This window comes from Felis catus, chromosome B4, assembly GCF_018350175.1.
Source record: "Felis catus isolate Fca126 chromosome B4, F.catus_Fca126_mat1.0, whole genome shotgun sequence".
Classification (NCBI taxonomy): Eukaryota; Metazoa; Chordata; class Mammalia; order Carnivora; family Felidae; genus Felis; species Felis catus.
Genome location: NC_058374.1, coordinates 48,247,556 through 48,264,169, shown reverse-complemented (window position 1 = coordinate 48,264,169; position 16,614 = coordinate 48,247,556). Strand labels below are relative to the sequence as shown.

The 16,614-nt window shown below is 33.8% G+C and overlaps 1 protein-coding gene and 1 pseudogene across 4 annotated transcripts in view; one reads left to right on the top strand and one right to left on the bottom strand.

The window, feature by feature from the left end:
* The window catches only part of ATF7IP (activating transcription factor 7 interacting protein), a 124,686-nt gene that overhangs the window by 73,413 nt on the left and 34,659 nt on the right, over positions 1-16,614 (bottom strand). The gene's annotated exons all lie outside the window — the stretch shown is intronic.
* Positions 7,103-7,265, top strand: LOC111561604 (annotated as a pseudogene).

Genomic DNA, 16,614 nt, shown 5'->3' with positions numbered 1-16,614 from the left:
GACAAAATTCAACACTGACTCAAAATTAAAATTCTCAGTGGCTCAGTTGGTTGAGCATCCGACTTCAGCTCAGGTCACGATCTCACAGTCCGTGAGTTCAAGCCCCGCGTCAGGCTCTGGGCTGATGGCTCGGAGCCTGGAGCCTGCTGAGGATTCTGTGTCTCCCTCTCTCTCTGCCCCTCCCCCGTTCATGCTCTGTCTCTCTCTGTCTCAAAAATAAATAAATGTTAAAAAAAATTTTTTTTAATAAAAAAAATTAAAATTCTCAACTTAGAAGAAAACAAATATAATAAAAGTTATCTACAGAAAAAAAAAAAAAAACCCTACAGATATCATAAGTAACACTGAAATAAGATCAGAACCAAAACAAGGATGTTCTCTAATACCATTTGTATGTTAACATCTAGCCAGTGCAGTAAGGCAAGCAAGAAAGAGTGCAAGGACTGGGTCCTGGAGAAAACAATGTAACCAGTTTCTAACGGAATAAAACAGAAGTCTTTTAAGGACTAAGATATACAGGAAGCAAGAATATTGCTTTCATATTGTATATTCATTTATCATCACCATTACCTGTAGGAATGATGGTAAGATACACTTGCTTTAGCTGGAGAGGGAGAAAAAAGCAGCCTCTGACATCTGGGAACTTACCTGACACAACTAGATCTCATTATTATAAATTGACTTGATGCTTACAGCTAAGCCATGTTGTTCTCCTTCTGTACATAAAATCACCCAAATTAGACAAGGTCACTGTGCAACCCATGAAATATCAAACCTCTCCCTCTCTGAGAGTGATGCCTAATTTTTTTTTTATCAACACTGTGCAACCCATGAAATATCAAACCTCTCTCTCTAAATGAGTGATGCCTAATTTTTTTTAATTACATCTTTATCCTAACTGTAGTCTGTCCTCCCTACAGAGATTTATTGAGATAACCAAGCATAGAATTGCCCCCACTTTTTTAACTTTTTTTAATGTTTATTTATTTTTGAGAGAGAGGGAGAGACAGAGAGCATGAGCAGGGGAGGGTCAGAGAGTGGGAGACACAGAATCCAAAGCAGGCTCCAGGCTCTGAGCTGTCAGCACACAGCCGGGAGCGGGGCTTGAACCCTCAGACTGCAAGATCATGACCTGAGCCGAAGTCAGACGCTTAACTGATTGAGCCACTCAGGCGCCCCAAATTGCCTCCACTTTTTGACAGCACCCAATCCAGAGTAAGTCTCTATTTCCTCAAACTCGCCCCCAAATAACCCAATCTCTACTACACTAAACCCAAATCCTGTACTAGGTTTTTTTCTAATATCCCTTACCGATGTGCCTCACAATTTCCCCAAGGATGAGCATTCTCCCTCACTGCAACAAGTAATAAATCCAACTTGTTCAATTACAGGTCTGATTCTGGTGTTCTATAGTTCTTCTGGCTGAAAGGCATAAAACAATGGCTTAGCCTATCTGCCAGAGGTCAATACAGCTTGAAAACCTACCACTTTTATTACAGTACTTCTAGATTGTGGTACGTTCTGCATTCATTTGTTCACTTTAAGCCAATTACTTATAATGTATTTCCTAGTCTTCCTAGGCTTTTAATTATGGAACTCAGTAAAACTATTCAGGAAAATTACCTTTCAATTGAACATAAGCTTTACTGCAAAATTATCATAGGCACTATTTTAAGGGTTATTCATTACAGTCTAACATTAAAACTTCAAGTTTTTTCCCCACCCACTATACATTCCGAACTTCTGCAAAGAAGATACAATGCAAATTTTGTAATCACTTTTTCTTGCTGACTTCAAAGACAGAAAATAATTAAATTTATAACCTAAGGAGTATGGTTACTTTTTAAGTATTTTTAGACCTGAGCTGCAATTCTTTTGGACTCTGACCTCATAATATCCACATTTGTCAGCTGTTACATGGATACCTGACAGTTATTGTGAGTTGCATTAAAAGCAAGCATTCCTCTAAAAAAACGTGTATTTTCATAATTTTCAGTAACCCCACTAAGAACATGAATTCTGCAGACAGAAAACATGGATTTGAATTCCAGCTCTCCCATGTGCTTACTATGTGACACAGGGCAAGTTTCCTAACATTGGTTTCAGCAATCTTAAAAAGGGTGTATCATTATCAGTACCTGCCACAGAGGTTGTAGTCATGATTAAATGAGATTCCATACATTAAGAACTTAGTAATTGTCTATGTATATACACAGTGTTTTTAGGCATAAACTAGAGAATCTGAGACAAATTTCTCAAATACTTCTGTTATTTTGTATATAGGTGAGAAATCTAACATGCAAACATTACATTTAAATTGCCACCACCAAATAACATTTAATAAAAATAAGTACACTCCACACAAGCTGGCTTTTTACCAATTAAGTTGTCATTCAATTCAGTAATAATATAGTACTGTACAAAGAATTACAAAATAACTACCATCTATACCCACAAGGGAGCACACTACAGCCATTTACCAGATATTTTATGGGTTCTAAGTATAACGAAAAATAGACAAAGCATAAGGAAGTAGCATGAACCAGTTCAAACTAGTTCAACCATATCTGTGTAAACCAATCAGCAATAACTTTTTAAAAACGTATTTTGCATAAGCAAAGTATATTTAAGAAAGATACACATTTGAAAAGAGTGTGTTACCTGCAAACAAGTCTCCATGGCTGTACTACCGGAAGAATACATTTCTAAGGATCAGTTTAAATACCGTCATCTGGAATTAAAATGCCATTCACAAAACTATTCTACAAAAGAAAAACTACTTTTTTTAGATTGCAACACTAGAATCATGAAGCTTTCATATGCCTGTAGTTCATTTTCACAGGAAAAATCATTTATATTTTACAGTAGAAAATGCCTGCCATATCTAGAAGTAAATGTGTAAAACATGAACTTTCTCTAGAAAATACTTTTTTCATGAAGAAGAGAGTCAAAAACTGTTTTTAGGTCTCTATTCTTTATATTCAGACAGGAAAATACTGTCATTAATAAAATCTTTTTCTAATGCATTAAAAAGGGCTTCACCTTTACCAGAGGAATTAATAATTAAATAACCAAGAGGGTGTGTTACCTGCAAATAAGTATCTATAGCTTGGAATTTTTTTCAAATTTTGGGTAAATTATTTTTAAGGAAAGGCCAATAAGCCTCTTATTTTTTTAAGTGAAAACGTTATTCTCTTCTCTGCTTCGTCCCCCCCTCTACCTACAACTTTTACCCTTTTTTCTAGCAAAGAGATCATAGCTATGAAACAACAAAGGGAAGTATTACCAAAAGCTGTAATGTCTTAGCCTACAATCTGCCTGCTCAAAAAGCTCAAGAATTTAAGTGGCTGTTCAAGAGCTGCTCACAAACTCAGCCAATCAGTAGCCAGCATTCTGATTCCTGCCCAGCAACAGGAGACAGACAATAAGGTCAGGGAAACATAGTTAAAACCTGGATCCGAAATATGTTAGTGAGGTTCTTTATCTAATACAAGTAATCTAGAACATAAATGCATATAAAATCTAAATCTATACAATACATATTAAATATATAACATAAATAAATAAAAATATACACCTTTCATGCTATTTTAATTTATCTTCCTTTAAATACCCCTGAATGTTTCCAGAAATATAAATCAATTCCCTAACTGGAGAATGAGTCAAACATGGACCATACATAACAAGAATATACTTCTCTCCCCATAAGTAAAAATCTGTAAAATTCAAATGTAAATTTCTTTTTTAAAACAATCCATAATCCTTAATATTTATAAAGCATTTATAACTAAAAATTCAGCAGAACCTTAAATCCAAATGACAAGATTATTTTCATACCTACCTATCACTATTGTTATAGATCTGACTCCAAAAATTAATAGTATTTTGGACCCAAAGGTTTACTACAGATAGCATCATCAAGTGCTTTGTTGTCTACTGCACTGAACTGACTCAGTTTGATTCACCTAATGAAATTAAAATGTCTGACTCCTGACAACCTATATTAAGTGTTGTAAGTACAACTACTACATCTTTTTCTCCTTAACTGCCTTTCACAGCATGTTATGAGCTCTCCCCTTTTGTTTTGTTTTGTTGTTTTTTTTTTTTTTTTTTTGAGCTCTCCCCTTTTGAAGCAATAAAGCAAATGTGTGGATTACAACAGTAAATATTCATGTAAATTGAAGGGGAATTTTTCATATACTATATCATTCTGCAGTCCTTTAAACATAAAATTATAAAATAAAAATAGGTAATCTGTCATCTGAATATATTTTTTTCTCAAATTAACCACTTATCAGATTTTCTTAGTAAACAAGTTTTAAAAATAAACCTCATTTTTTTTTTTCCTTCAGTTCCAGATGAACCTTGTAATTTTTCAAACATACCCAAGAGGGAGCTTGCTGCAGCCATACTTTTAGTTTATATAATCTCCCCATAGAAAAAAATAAATCAGCAGCTGCTTCAGTGCTTCCTTGTGTGAGAGAACCGAAATTCACTGCCTGATTGGCTCAAAGCCATAGTTGTCTAAAACCAATCAGACATCAGTATCACAAACCTTGCCCAGCAACAAGGGAAGCAGATGAGGGCAAGTACTCTACCAAGAATCCAAAGGCTGTGAAAATAAAGGTGAACGATTATAGTGAAACATATTCGATGAAACTGAAATATACTCATAATATACTCCCAGATTTATTGTTTGAATAAGAGGTCTCCTGTAGGGTTTTTCTGATGAATAAACAAGGGCCTGTACTACTGCTTTCCAAGAACAGTTAACAAAACAATAGGAATACCTGGATTGTTAAATCAAAACATATGCATACATACACAAACACTATCCTAATCAAAGTTATGGATACCTGATGAAGTGTACTTAAAATAAAACTTAGCAGTAACTTGTAAAATGTGAAGCAAAGCCATTTAACCAGACTTGACATTTCTATCTTTGACGTAACACTCCAAGTGCATTCATGCTGTTAACTGATGTTACTATAACATTAATCTGAATACTGAGATGCTGGGAACAATTTTATTCAAATTTGAGTTTTCATTAAATGGACTAAATAAATATTGGCCAACAGGACTAATAATGGCTTATTCTTACATAATCACTTTATGCTCATGATTCCTAGCCTCTTTAGAAACACAATTCTGCCACTTGATTCCCTGAGAACCCACTCTCAACTGAGAAGTGCATGATTTTATTTCACACTCCCAAATTTAGTTGAGAATTCCGCAACAGTCCTGAAAATAAAATCATAAAGAATATTCAGGGTGTTACACAATAAATGTGTGAATCTGCTTTACTGTTTACTGTCCATTAATGAGACTGGTAAAGCTGATAATGCAATGGTTCATCCACTTTAATATTTATCTGTACAAATTTAGTATAAAGAACTTTCTAAATTTTTAGCTTTTTTTAATAAATTTTTTTGTTTTTTGCATTTTATTTTATTTTTGAGAGACAGAGAGACAGAATGCGAGTGAGGGAGGGGCAGAGAGAGAGGGAGACACAGAATCCGAAGCAGGCTCCAGACTCTGAGCCATCAGCACAGAGCCCGACATGGGGCTCAAACCCATGAACCAGGAGATCATGACCTGAGCCAAAGTCGGATGCTTAACCAACTGAGCCACCCAGACACCCCTAAATTTTTATCTTAAATAATGGATATCTTTTCATTTCTGTTAATTATTTTTCTAAAACTTCAGGAGAACTACTTTCACTACTTCTGTTTAAAATCCCACATCATCACACTTCCATATTCTCTTGCTTTCTGTAGGCTCTCTCTCCCAGTCGCTCACAAAGCACTGGCAATATTTACTTGAAGATCCAGAATCTCCCATAGTTCACAATTTTTCAGTTGTATGCTATCGTTCTTCTCTTAATTTCATAAAACACATTCAATAGCTATCCTACTATCTTTAAAAAAATATTAGTTGCTGAAATCTGTTATCTAATACTCGTTCAGTAAAGTATCAAGTGATCACAATATTTGACACCTCAACAAAGAATCCCTTCTGCCTGTCATCAACCTACTGATATTAGCTGGAGTATCAAAATGTAGAATGAAATATCTGAAATTAAATTTTTAAAAAATAATCAACAACAAAGGAAACAGGGAGTTTGGTTTACCAACAATTCTTTGGGAAAAGTAGGATCAAATCATGTTCTTGAAATTTTGGTCACATCAAAACCAGACTGGTCACTAACTTGTTGCATTCACTGCTATGTTTTCAGAAATTCTAGGGTAGTCTACATGAAAAAAAATGCAAGATACCCTAAAATCACTTTTCCAAGTGTATTTTTGGGATCATTCTGTTATATAGGCAAATTAAAACTGACTGACCTGATCTAACAAATGCAATTTTAAAATACACTTATCAAGTTACACTCCCTTAGGAAATTAGCCAGTTATCCTATCCCCCAGGGCCCTATTTACTAGCTTGTCCTACTCACCAAATTCTACCACCTATGCAGATAATGAGTAAAGTTACATAAGTCCATGTAATAATTTCTTCAGGAATTTAAACCAGTTGTCCAAATGTATTTTTCATAGTTTGCTGGGTGAACTAAAACACCCAGGATGATTTATGAGAAGGTGAAAAACGTAAATTCTTCAAATGTCAGGAAACAGCTCTAACTTTTCTTATTGACCAAACCTAAGAAGAAAGAGTGAAAAGCTTACTTTCTGTATCAGCCACCTTTCACTAAATAATACTGCAACAATACTTCCACCCCTAAAATCTTATTGGCTAATAACATTCTTCATCTTTCTAGGTCATAGACTGAAGGAGTGGCACCCCCACCCCAAATCTAGGTCTTGTGGCAAAGGGAAAAGACTACGGTAACAGAACAATACAATACACCAGGGTCTTAAAGCTATTTCTTAGACATAGTACACATCACTCTCACTCACAGTCCATTGTTTAAAGCCAAGTTACACATTAAAGGCGTGGAGAAGTAAAAAGCAACCACTGGGAAATACTTCATGTCACATGACAAAAGGCATAGATATATATCATCTTCTTACAAGAAGCTTACAAGAAGAAAGAATAATGGTGAAATATTATATAATCTACCACACTTTAAAAATACGTATTTATAATCACTTCTCAGCCTTTTGGCTAAGATCAAGTGTAGCATCTGTTCTTATCAGTTTAAAAATACATAATTATAGAGGTGCCTGGTGGCGCAATTGGTAAAGCATCTGACTCTTGATATCGGCTCAGGTCATGATCTCACAGCTCATGAGTTCGAGCCCTGCATAGGGTTCTGCACTGATGGCATGGAGCCTGCTTGGGATTCTGTCTCTCCTTCTCTCTGCCCCTCCCCTGCTTGTGTGTGTGTGTGTGTGTGTGTGTACTCTCTGTCTCTCTCTATCTCTCTCTCTCTCTCTCTCAAAATAAATAAATAAACTTAAAGAATATATGCATAATTATAAAAAGCTTGGCCTACCCAGGATTTCTAAACTAAAAAAACTGGGTCTCCTCAATGTTTGTTCTAACATTAGCAGAACAATCAACATAGGATAAATCACCCTAACTCTCTAGATTTCAGGTTGCTCAACTGTAAAAACAAAGATCAGACCAGATGCTTGCTAAGTTCCATTCTAACTCAAATTTTATATTATTTTACAAATGTCTAGCAATACTGATTGCGTTTATAATTCAGTGTTCATTATAAAATACTGTGAACATGCAGTAAGACATAAATTCTGAGATAATGACCATGTGTGTACCCACCATCCAGATAAGAAATAAAACAACTAGAAATAGAAAACAAAGCCCTTTGTATGACTACCAGATAGCATGCTCCTCCTTCCCCATCCCCAACTCCTTAACACAAAGATAAGCATAATCTTGAGTTTCATATTTATTATTTTTAGGCATGCCTTATACTACTTTTTCTATATTATAAATTCCCCTTTTTGTTAACAAAACAATTTAAAGAGAGAAAAAGAAACTGACACTTATCAAGGGACAATTATATGTCAGACACTACACCAAGTCATATTCTTTTCTCATTTATTTGACAACTTATATGACATTCACCTTAATATATGATCTAAATGAATACATTAATAACCATGCTGCTATCACACATTCCTTTACACAGTAGGAATTTTAGCTTGGCAAGGTCAACCAGGTATCCAATTCAGTACCAAGTTGTTTTCATTGGCACAGATGCCCTTCTTATACATTTCATCCTTTAAATTTTGCTACCATGGGCTGCTCTATTGTATCAAAATGTTAAGTAATAAATAAACGACAGGTGACCCTTGAATAACACAGATTTGAACTGCATGGGTCCACTCATAGGCAAAAAGTTTTAAGGTACAGTACTGTAAATTTATTTTCTTTTCCTTATAATTTTCTACTATTTCCTTTTCTCTAGCTTACTTTACTGTAAGAATACAGTACATGATACATATAACATACAAAATGTGCCAATTGCATGCTAGCAGAAAGGCTTCCAGTCAACAGTAGACTATTAGTACTTAAGTTTTGGGAGAGTTAAAAGTTACATGCAGATTTTTTACTACATTAGGGATTAGCACCACATTGTTCAAGAGTAAACTATACATGATGTTTGCCACAATCTTCTTCTCTGTTTGAAAATGAAGAAGTCATTTAATATGATTCCTAAAGCCTAACCACACAGTAAATGCAATCTGATAGTAGACTCTTAATTTTACCAACCTACAGACTGGTTCTTATATTAGCTACAACAGTATTATCAGCACAATACTAAATATATAATTATCTTTTAAAAGTAACTTATCTACAAGCCATCTTAGCAAATGATAGAATTCACTCTACAAACAATAAGGGAATTTCCTCAACCTTCTAAGGGGAATTTAGGAAAAATCCACAACTAACACCTACTCAACAGTGAAAGACAGCTTTTTTCCTAAGATCAGGAACAAGACAAAATGTATTCAGCAATAAGTAGAGGTTCTGGCCTGGGCAAGTAAGCAAGAAAATGAAATAAAGTTTATCCAACTTGAAAGGAACAAAGTAAAGCTATCTCTATTTGCAATGACACAATCTTATATACGGGAAAATGTAAGGAATCCACTAAAAAATTATTAGAATTGGTAAATGAGTTTAGAAGGTCGCAAGACACAAGATCAATATATAAAATCTATTGTAGTTCTATACCGTTGCAATGAACATTTCGAAAGTAAAATTTAAAAAACAATTCAATTTATAATAGCATCAAAAATAACAAATTTAACAAAAAGAAGTACAAAACTTTATTCTCTGAAAAACTATAAAACATTGTAGAGGAAATTAAAGATCTAAATAAACACTAAGACAACGTATATTCCTGAATTAAAGACTTAATATTAAAATGTCAACATTCAAAACTGATCTGATTCATCGTAATCCCTATCAAAACCCTAGCCATCTTCTTTGCAGAAACTGACAAGGTGATCCACAAATTCATATAGAAATGCAAGGGACACAAAATAGCCAAAACAATCTTGAAAAAGAAAAACAACATAGAAAAACTCACTCTTGATATTTTCAAAGCTTAGTACAAGCTACAGTAATACTATCAGTGTAGTACTACTAGCAAAAAGGACAGACATATAAATCAATGGAATAGAACTCCAAGTCAAGAAATAAATCTTCACATGTATGGTCAACTGATTTTTTTTTTCTTAATTTTTTTTCCAATGTTTATTTATTTTTGGGACAGACAGAGACAGAGCATGAACGGGGGAGGGGCAGAGAGAGAGGGAGACACAGAATCAGAAACAGGCTCCTGGCTCCGAGCCATCAGCCCAGAGCCTGACGCGGGGCTCGAACTCACGGACCGCGAGATCGTGACCTGGCCGAAGTCAGACGCTTAACCGACTGCGCCACCCAGGCGCCCCATATGGTCAACTGATTTTTGACAAGGGTGCCAAGACCATTCAATGAGGAAAGAACAGTATTTTCAACAAATAGTATGGGGATAACTCGAAAGCCACATGCAAAAGAATGAATTTGGAGCCCCTATTCTCATGCCATATATAAAAAAATTTAACTCCAAATGGCTCAAAGACCTAAATTACAAAAAAAATTTTTAATGGTATTTATTTATTTTGAGAGAGAGAGAGAGAGTGAGCATGCACACACAAGAGAGCAGGGGAGGGGCAGAAAGGGAGGGAGAGAATTCCAAGCAGGTTCCGCATTGTCAGTGCAGAGCCCAATGAGATGCTCTCTGTGAGACCATGACCTGGGCCAAAATCAAGAGTCAGACTTAAATTTAAGAGCTAAAAGTTTTAAATCTTAAAAGAAAACTTAGATATAAATCTATAAAATCTTAGAATAGGCAATGGTTTCTTATATATGACCCAAAAAAAACAAGCAATGAAAGAAAATAAAACAGATTAACTGGACTGGACTTCATCAAAATGCAAAAACTTTTATGCTGCAGAGGACACATCAAGAAAGTGAACCAACAACTCAACTCACCCAATGGGAGGAAATGTCTGCCAATAATGTACCTGATAAGATACTTGTATCTACTAGAACATACAAAAAAAAAAGTTACAACTCAATAATAAAAAACAACCCAATTTAACAAAAAGCAAAGGACTTGATATTTCTCCAAAGATACACCAATAAACAATAAACATGAAAAGAGGTGCAATTTCATTAGTCATCAGAGAAATGCAAATCAAAGTCACAATGAAATAACATGTTACACATATCAGAATGGATAATCAAAAAGAAAGAAAATCACAAGTGTTAGCCAAGATGTAGAGAAATTGGAAGCCTCATACAATGCTGATGGAACTGTAAAATGAAGCAGCTGATTTCCAAAACAGTCTGGCAGTTCTTCAACATATTGAAACATTGAGTTTCCATAAGATCTAGCAATTCCACTCCTAGCTATATACCCAAAAGAAATAAAAACATATGTCCATGCACAAACCTATACACAAATGTTCATAGAAATGCTATTCATAATAGCCAAGAAGTAACTATTCATAATAGCCAAAATAACTCAAATATCTACTAACTGATAGATAAATAAAATGTGGTATATCCATACAATGGAATATTATTTGGCTATTAAAAAAGAAATGAAGTACTGATATCAATGTTACACTATGAATGAATCTTGAAAACATGCTGAGTAAAAGAAGCCTGTCAGAAAAGGCTACATTATTGAATGATTCCATTTACATGAAATGTCCAGAACAGGCAAATCTGTAACGACAGAAAGCACATTATTGGTTGTCTAGGGTTGGGGGATTGGAGAGAAAATGAAAAATGGCTGCTAAAGGTGGGTACAAGGCTTCTTTTGGGGACAATAAAAATGTTCTAAAACTAATTGTGGTAATGGTTACAAACTCTATAAATATTTTTAAAACCACTGAGCTGTACACTTTATACAGGTGAACTGTACATGAATTACATCTCAAACCTGTCCTTTGAAAAAATATATAGCAGAACTATACTTAATTTTTTGTTTTTGTTTTTGTTTTACCTAACAGCCCCCTATTACTGGGTCACACTTTCAACATAGACAAAACAACTATACCAAAAGAACTGAATGTTCAGTTATACTTTAGGGAGTTTACATTTCTAAGTTTATCTATAATCATCATAACAGCGATGAAAGGCAATGTACATAAAATAACAACATCCATATTCTCCTACGTGCTAACCTTAAATAAGCCTATTATTCTTTTCCTTTGTCCTAAATGGAACACTTCTTTAGTATGCTTATCTCACAGGATGATAATAATTGGCATGAGATACTCATAAAGGATTAAAAAAAATTTATCATCAAGAAGAAAACAATACTGAGCATCATGCAGATAAACACTCCATGTAAGTACATTAACAAAATCTTCTACACATGGAAAATTACCAAAAGGACTCGAAAGTCTTAAGTAAAACAGAGGCAATGCTTGTATTATTAACTGGCACTATAACCAAAAAATCTTATATGTAATTAATACTGATGAATTTGTTTTAAAATGAGATATACTTACTGAACTTTCTGAAGTTACATCGGCTTTGTCACACTTTATTAATACTGTCTTTATTCAAAATGACGATCTTACCACCATTTACTGTATTTGTCAATACTTCAAATGTACCCTTTTAGAAATATTATCAAAATGGACTTTACTACCTGTATTTATGTATTTCTTAAATCACTCTGGCACATCTCATCATGCATCTAGTATAAGATTAAAACATCTCAAGTGCCCACTGCTTTGTTAGAAAACATTTTAAAATATGCTGGTATCATTATGATGTGTTTCAAAGGTAATTTAACAAAAGAATAAAAAATAAAATCCTCTGATACAATACTAATGAGTATACAATGTCTGGCACATAGTATATACTTAGTAAATACTGGCTAAAAGAATGATGAACTATATACATATATCTAGTATCTAAAATAATTCTTAAATTAAAAATTAAATTACCCTTTTAGGAAGCAAAGATAGTAATCTACAATATTTTTGACAGAATTGTAAACTAACATGCTGATAGGTTCATATACACAGGTGTACATACAGAGGACAACCTTTCTTCGGGGACTCGGGATGCTTATTTACTAACAAAAAGTAACAATATATACCCACTTACACAAACTGCTGCCTCTGAAAAAGTGCAATACATAGCACCATTAAAATTAATCAAATCTGACATGAGAGTCATTTTTCAAGCCTTATAAAATTTGTTTAGTTTGATTTCCTATCTCAAAAAATATCATTTTGAAAGAAAGCTACTTTAAAAAAAAGAAAATCTACTTTTGTTTATTACTACATAATGATGACAATCTTCTCTACAATAATGAACATACCCCAAAGGGAGCCCCCTGCAGCCATCTTATCAGTTCTCTCATAGCAACAGAAACTGAAATACAGTTTGCATAGTCACTGTGGTTGGCTAAAGAAAGCAGGTTCATGCAACCAGTCAGAAAGCTAGAAACTGGGCAACCATAAAAGGAGAAATTTTAAATCTGCCTGGCAACAGTCTAAAAATAGAAAGAATACACTAGTATAAATCCCAGAATAGATGTGAATATAAGAGTAAAACTACCAGCAAAAACTTTATTTTCTTGGGGGAAAAGACGTGCCTTGCATTTCATCATCTAAAATACTAACTTGGCATCTTTTCTTACTAGATGGCAATTAAAGAAAAATGAACATAAAGCTCAATAAATGGGCCACTTTCAAGTTATATGTCATTGTTCATATTACCTTATTTATATATAGCTATGTGTGTGTGTGCGTGTGTGTGTGTGTGTGTGTACACATACATGTTTAAGCGTTTTTCTTCAGGAGAATGATGCAGCATTTTAATCACAGTTCTAAAACATTCAAGGCCCTATAAAATCTCTCAAAGTCTGAACAGCACTGCATTTTTTTTCTAGCACTTTTCCCCTGCAATTATTTGGGAATCTGAGTTACAGATAAAAGATTGTTTACTGTTTATTAAAATCACAAAAGATTAAATAACTTATCAAAGCAGATCTCTAAACAGAGTGGGGATTATGCCTTATTCTTTAATACAAACTTGTTCTAACATACAGTAGTAGCTTTCATACAGTAGGTATTCAACAATTGTTTTTCTCAATTAATTTATTAGGGAGGAAAACAAATTATCTAACTGTTCATGTCAAGTGGAAGCTAAATTAACATGTAAAATTATAATCTGTATAATACTGCTATTTTTGACTTTTCAATTCCGCCTAAAGTGGGATAATGCTAAAGTTGACAATGCCTAACATTTCTTATCGTTATCCAGATAACAAAACCTATTTCATCATTCTAACTTTCCAATGTAATAATGCCTAATATACATGTTTCTTTGTACTTTACAAATTTACTTTGTAGTATGTTTTAATTCCTAAAGATCACCAAAAAAATGTGCAATCTAATGTAGTAACTACAAAGACTGTGGGCTAGTAAGAACTAACCAGTCATAAAGGGAGGAGGGGCAGAAAAAAGGAAAAGAAGAAAAAAATTTTAATTTCAAGAAATTAAATTACACCTGCTGAAATAAAAGGCTGGTTAAACAGTCATGTTAAAACAACTGCTACTTATGAAAGTACTTGTTCTATGCGTTTCTTACATCAAATCTTCCACCAAAGTATTTTAATGAAATGGCAAGTTAATTTTTAAATATTTTCTTTGGTGATTATCTGTTAGCCAAATGTAAAGTGAATTCATACATTTGATACCAGAAAATTTAGTTTATACTATACTAAAAATTTGGTTATGAAAATTATATGTAAAGGGCTATTTTAATCATAAATAAGGCTTAGAAACAATGCCTTTAAAGCACAGGAACATAAAACAGCTTTAAGCAACAAAAAAGAGCTCCAGTGAAGGATGGAAAAATATGCGCAATATAAAATCAAATGAGCAAATTGAGTAATACAGCCTTTTAATGTAAACAGTTAAAGATAGCTAGATTTTAAAATTAAGTATAACCAAGCTTTTAAAATATAATTAGTATTATTTTAAACACTGGTCTGAATGAAAAGTAACTAAGCTTACTATCTTATTTATTTTTCTTACTGTTGTACTCATACGTGACTTGGATATCCAAAATCTAACTACAACTGTATTCACATCTTTTATGTACATAGATCTTGTTTACTTTATCTGAAACAAATAAACTATAATCCTCATCACAAAGGAAAGCAATAGGAGTTAACATGAGTTACAATTAGTGAGGGAGAACATAAAAATGGGTCAAACTTTGATAACAAGGTGTTCCAAGTGGAAAAAATTATTTTATAATTCTAGATACATAAGTCAAGTATCATTTTAAATATAAACCTCAGCACTTCCTATTTGCTTAAATATTATTTAAAGCAGCTATACTTTTTTGAAAAAAAATGTTTTTATACTACCCAGTTTTATTTCAAGAGAACAGAGAAAGCATGATGTTTGCATAACAGTATTCGACAGCAGTCACACATCACATGCCAATCTGAATTTGAGGGGTGGGGGGGGGCACTAAATAACCAATGACACCTCAGTGTTAATTAGTACAACAACTAAAATGCCTTGGAGGAGTTTAGACAGTGCCAGAAACTTTACCTTTCATTTCTCCATTCTATTCCCCCTCTGCTGGCCCTCTCTCTCAAGAACTCACAGGAGTTTAAAATGTCAGCTGAGAGCCAGATGTTCTGGGGCCCTCGCCTATGTGTACAAAAGTGTTGCTTTAATAACAAACATAACTAAAGGAAAGACCCTAATCTTCTTTCATATCCTGGAGCAAACTCAAATTCTTCTTTGTATGTATTATTTTTCCTTTTCTATCGCAAAGCAACATTGTTGGTATGTTATCCCTCCTTGCAGATCTAATTAAAATTATATTTACCACAACTTTTTCATCTGATTGGAGAAATAGCAAATCTGTATCTTCATAAATTGATTGTTCTTCAGTTAAAACTTCAGAAAAAAGTTATGCTTTTGATGGCAAGATCTCTCCCAGGCATACAAGTTAGAATGGGCCAACACCCCTAGGGAGCAAAGAAAAATTACATTCCCATTCTAAAATTTTTCTCATTAGTAATGCATAAAAATACAATCTACTTGTTTCTGGCAAATATTCCTAAGAAGCTTCCTTTCACAGGTTAGGCTGTCAGAAGCTATTATCAACAGTTCCTAATCAACAGTTCCTATCAACAGTTCCTTCATCTAAAGCCATGAATTATCACTGTGTTTCATCATTTTAAACCTAAAAAACATCGGCAGAGATCTGACCAAATAACACTATACTTCGGAAACTCTCTTAACCACTCTCTTTCTAACCATCATAATAAATGAACCAATGTTCTCTACCCATTCAATAAACATACTGACTGAACCACAAATACACTGAGATCTTATGTTATTCTGCTCTCATCTAAACCCATTCATATTGGTTGTGCTTGTTACTGTATTTTGTTGTATGTTTTTATTATAAGCTATAGAATACAATTAAATTTTGTGCAAACTAATGAAATATGAGTGCAAAAAAAAGAGCTGGTAGATATGCATCAATTAAGAGACTGATGCAGAAAAACACAACGCAGATATGCAGGGGGCTATTGGCTTAGGTATATCATTTAATAAAATCTTTAGTTCTAAAGTTTTCTATCTAGAATAAATAGAAATTAAATTAGGAGACCTGAAAAGATCCTTTAAGGTTTTTTTTTTTTTTTTTAAATGTTTATTTTCAAGAGAGAGAGAGAGACAGAGCGGGAGCGGGAGGAGGGGCAGAGAGAGAGGGAGACACAGAATCAGAATTCAAAGCAGGCTCCAGGCTCTGAGCTGTCAGCACAGAGCCCAATGCAGGGCTCAAACCCAATAAACCAATAGATCATGACCTGAGCCCAAGTCAGAGGCTTAACCAACTGAGCCACCTAGGTGCCCCAGAATCCTTTAAGTTTTGATTCTTAAATAAAATTGTGATAAATTGCACTCCAAAATGCACTGTTCTGCTGAGAAAAAATAAAAATACATTGGTTTTTTTTCATGTATTCAATCTTTATCAAATGCCTAAGTGGTCACTATTATAGGACGATTTTAAAATACTCTAAAGAACAATGTGATTTTAAAAAGTACAAAAACAGCATAGATTAAAGTGTTACTGCAT